The 5044-nt window shown below is 39.0% G+C and overlaps 1 long non-coding RNA gene across 1 annotated transcript; it reads right to left on the bottom strand.

Annotated features, from left to right (window-relative positions):
- Positions 1–176: 176 nt before the first annotated feature.
- LOC106957476 (uncharacterized) lies at positions 177–2378 on the bottom strand. The gene is made up of 2 exons (XR_001426952.1): positions 2076–2378; positions 177–540 (listed from the first exon to the last, which is right to left on the bottom strand). It is a non-coding gene; the product is annotated as an uncharacterized LOC106957476 (long non-coding RNA).
- Between the last annotated feature and the right edge of the window lie 2666 nt (positions 2379–5044).

Raw genomic sequence — 5044 nt, 5'->3', positions numbered from 1 at the left:
GATTAGCATTTACACAGGAAACAGATAGAAGGCCGTGTCCTTAAAAAGCTGTGATGATCTCGATACGTTCATCTTTTGACAGCTTTGTTATCCAATAAGCAAAGGGGCTTTCTGGTTGAGGGAAAAGCATTCAAAAGAAAAGTCCAGGCTTTCCGTTGGAGACGGTTTGCTTGCAAAGTCTTTGAAAAGACTGAAAAACAAGACAAAATCAATATCTGTCTCCGTTTCTGAAGCAACCCCTCCCTTAACTCCTCTATCTCTCTCCTCACGTGTTGTTGTCAAAACCTCTGAACATCTGCCCCAGTCGCTCTTTTCTCTCTTCCCCCACCCTCCGCAACACCTTCTTGAGAAATGACCCATTGCCACCATCCGGGCTAAATTGGACATGAAGGCATCTTTAGAACGGTGGCTGTTGTTGGAGATCATTTTCATCCGCTGACGTCATGACCGCCATCACGTCGACGTCAAGCCAGGCTGACGTCAGCTGCCAGCTCTGATCCGTGCAGCCGGGGTTGCTGAAATCCACCCACGCATCAAAAGCTGAGGTTAAAAGTTAGAGAAACAGTTTTAGATGTTTTTCATCCGTGTGCAGATGGGGAAATATTGAGTTCCCAAATGTAAACAGTAGTACACGCAATAAATAAAGATGAATCAGATCATAATTCCTAACTATCTTCTACTTTTTTTTTTAATTTAGGAAGTTGTACATTTGGGTGAAAAACTGCATAAACTTAAATTGTAAAAAAACACCAGAGAATTTAAATCAGGACCTTAGAAAGGGAGGAAAACATTTTCTGATCTCAACATATAAACAGACTATGATGAGCATGTAGTAACCAGCATCTTCATTTCTCAAGCTTCTTACTTTCAGTTTATAAAGGAAAAAAATTACGTTAGACCTGAGTGAAATTAGCCACAATTTACATATTCAAATCTTGGGTTTTAAATTATACATTTGAGGCTTTCTTAAGGGTTATTATAAGGGAAATAGTTATGTTTGAAAGTCAAGGTTTAGATGTAAAAAATTTCTCTGCAAGTTGCAGAGTGTAGTGTTTTATTTCCATGTTAATATTTGACCAATCTGCTGATTAGAACCAGTCCGACTCAGATGAATTGGTTTGTTTTCTGTAATCTGTCAGGATCTGAGGCAAAATCAGTGATTTTTCAACATGATTGAAGTCAGGACTGTAGGTTAGGCTTTTCAGGAAGCATAATGTAGCCTGTTCAGTGCTGTCCTGTCAGAAAGTTTTCAGCATGTGACCCAAACTGTCACCATCAAAACAAAGAAAACAGGTTAAATTGACTATTTCAACAGTGCATTCATTATTCATTTCATAACCCATGGGGATTCTAACTTAACCTTAACATGAACTTTTTGTTGTCTAAGCTCGTGTTGTCATTGTACTAATAAGGTAGACATCTCAAAATGGCTTTCTTTAAGATGCCAGCTGAATGGGTGTTTATTTGGACTTCCCCATGGGAATCTTTCGACGCCATGTTGAATAACTTTTCAAAACACGGTTAAGGTCCGCCGTGCGCGCGCTACGCTACACAACGCACCACGTTAAACCGCCTGTTATTACCAACAGTTTTAAAAGGTTTCACAAAGTTGCAAACATGAGCTCTGGCTACCTGAAAGATGGTTTAAAGTCATAATGTATAATTTTAAAAAATGACTATCACTGTAAAACGAGTTTAAAATTATATGCGACATTTGTGTGTTTAGCTTTCGGAAACGTGCTTTTCGCAGATAATCGAATGCTAGCTTAAAGTCAAAGCGGTTTTAGCTATAAAAATATCGGGACACTTCATGTTCTCGGTATTTGAGCGTGTCCATTTGTGTTACGTCTTATATACTCTTTTAGGCCTTTACAATACAAATAAGTAAATGATTTTAAAAAATAAACGGTGACTCAGGGTGAATGGAATGGCGCTCTCAGATGATTTTGGCAGAGCAAAGTGAAACAGTCTGCGTCTCCGCGGCTCCTTCTGAGCCGCTACAGCTAATTGGTTCCTCTGAGATCCACCTACAGTCACTCACACACATAACTGGATGAGGATATCTTTGCATAAACCTGCACACAAAGGACGTCCCATCCATCTGTCGGGGACTCGTACATGCCGGCGTTCCTGCTCCCGCTGTCCCATCTCTAAACTCTAGAGGTTAAAGTTGGACCGACGCGCTGCTGTGTTTGGCCGGTGTCGCTGTGATTCTGAAAGCCCACGGTTCATCCTTGTGTGAACATCCACTTGTTTAATTGCCTCCAACTCGCTGACAGTTCTTTCTGCATGAGGAATGAAGGAGTGCTTTTCCACAGCGGGTGATCTCCATCACATATATAAATGCCTCGCAGCACTTTTCACAACATGGCGGCCACGCTGAGTCGTTCACTCACGGCCTGATTAAAATCACCGCGTCACATGCGTACTGTATTTTGTCGTAGCAAATCCATTACAAAAAAAAAAGGCAGCGAAGACAGGAAATTGCAGATGGAGTTAAAAGTGTAGCACTGCTGACATCAAGTTGTGAAGTGGCAAAATTGCAACCAACTGAAATAGGAGGTCTGGCAACCGCCGTCTGCTTTTATTTGAAGTAATTTAAAATAGTTTGTTGGGGGGCAGATATGCTATATGCATTGTTGGTCAATTATAACTTTGAACCAGAATGCATTTTTGGATGGGATTTCCACACCAGTAAAAGGAGGAGACTCCGCAAAGCAGATGTTGCTAAATTCACAAATAACCTGAATTAAGTAAAAAGTAACTTGCAGGTTTTGTGCAGGAGACGCAGTAATTACTAGAGTCAGCTGGCCCAACCAGCCAAACAACAACTCATGCTGAAAATGTCAGAGGTCATGGAGAGGCAGGAAGAGCCTCCATTTATACCCACAGCACCCATAACTGGATGCAGCAGGTGTGCTCAGTCATTTAGATCAGGCTTCGTTCATCCTGCTACATGATTTGTGTAAATAGCTCTTTGCATCAATGTTGAAAGTACGCAAAAGAAAGAAAAGGCAACGGGCATTTCAGTAACAATGGCTAATATATTGGGGAAGACTCGATCACAATGTGTAATTGAAGCATTTATACAGTATTTAAAGGACAGATGAGAGAACTGAATATATTTATTTTATTAAATAAGGGTATTGAAGACAGGGTGAGTAAACCTTGTGGTTACACCTCAGTCCAGTTGGTGGCGGTAATGCACAAAGATTATAAACTGCCAATACATTCTATAGAAGAACAAGAAACTAAATTTGATGGTTAAAAAGCCTAAAACAACAATCTTTGTTGTTGAGTCCTTGTCTATTTATTCAATAGTTTAGTAGTGTGAAGGGTTTATGAAATAAAAAATATGGCATATTTAATTACAGACCCTGTAATTAACTTGATTAAGAATTTTAATCAAGTTGCCACTAATTTTGTAGTATCAAGTGTTTGTCTACAGCACAATGTCCTTTAATAATGATTTCTTTAATAAAGGTGAAATGTAAACACAAATGTCTATTTCACGTTTGCTAAGGAAAAGTATTTTTCATATGTTTGACGTGTATCAAAACAAAACAAGTATTGTATTTGTGTACAAATAGCACACTTGTAGGATGAAATGATTGTATCATAATTCAGAAAGACTGTCCTATTTGTTTATAATTTCTTTAAAATCCTAACAGCTGATTCAAAATGCTACAATCACAGTTCCCTTAAGTAGGTAGATGACAGACATCAGCATTCATTGATGGCAGAAAGAGGGAATCACTAAATGCTTTATTTTGCGTCTTCCACTAGGGGGAGACAGCAGCACAACACAAGATTCACTAGTGAGTTTTTCATAGTGAAGTGTGATGCAAAGTGCAGTGAAACTTAGATTAAGCGATGTTTTCTCAAACACGTCATTTTTTTACATGGTCATTGCGATGATTGTCCTGCTGCTTTAGTTGTTTTTGTTTTCTAAAAGTAAATAGTTTAAGAATTCTTGAAAACTGATGCCTTGTTTTGTTTTACACAATACAGTGCTGTAGAATAGGTATTGATGTGCCTTTCGCTTTCCCACATTTAGTCACGTTACAGCCACAAACCTCAATCCGTTTGACAATTTATCTGGAAGATCAGCACAAAGCTGTGTGTTCAGGGTGAAGGCGAAAGCTACATCTTTGTTTCCACTAAAAAATGGACAAATTTTCCACTTGAGCCGTGGATCTCTGCAGCTCCTCCAGATTTAACTTCGGCCTCTCGCCTACACAATACAGGCATGCTCTGTATGAAATTAAAGACACAACTCCAGCAGTTGTTCACTGTTGATACAGGTTGAATGCTGGAAGTCAATGTCAATAACATCTGCTGGGTTTCCTTAGAAGTTTTTAATTTGGATAATTAAGTTCATATACTGTTTGATAACTAACATCAAGTGGGATGTATGTGTGATTGAAGTGAAGTATTTGTTAAGTGTCAACATGATGTTGTGAATTGGCACCATGCAAATATACAGAATTGATTTAAATTATACATATGGTCCAATTACCAGTAAAGGGACATTTAAAGGTTTTTTTTTAAAGGGCATCACCATCTAATACAGAGGCAGATACGATTTTTTATTATTATTTTCTTACTTCACATGACAAAACATAGTAAATCACTGAGAATTGTGGTTGAAAAATAACATGAAGAAGTTGCTGTGAATACTTTTGGGAGGTACTGAATGTAGATTGTGATATTTCCGTATCGTCAATCATTGCTTCAACAAAGGTCAGGACAGAAACCCATTTTAACTGCTCCACTAACCTCTGTGGTGCATTTCTGGAGGTCGGGGTAAAGCAAACAATGTTATTACCCAAAATTAGGATGGAGGTGTGCACTATACCCTCCGCCCCCTCACTGAAACCAGGGACTGTCCAAACCAGTTTGAGCAAACACAGGGAGTGTTTTTCCTGCCTCAAGCAGGTTTAGTCAGTCATTGTGTTTTGGTTTTGTTCAGGAAAGGAGGAACTGATCACCTCAGGCAGACATAACTCGAGCCGCTTAGGAGAAAAGACAGAAACCAGATTTA

This window comes from Poecilia latipinna, unplaced genomic scaffold (assembly GCF_001443285.1).
Source record: "Poecilia latipinna isolate Pla-1442-1.1 unplaced genomic scaffold, P_latipinna-1.0 Scaffold907, whole genome shotgun sequence".
Taxonomy (NCBI): domain Eukaryota; kingdom Metazoa; phylum Chordata; class Actinopteri; order Cyprinodontiformes; family Poeciliidae; genus Poecilia; species Poecilia latipinna.
Note: the sequence above shows the minus strand (reverse complement) of the source record. Positions and strands in the feature narration are given on the sequence as shown.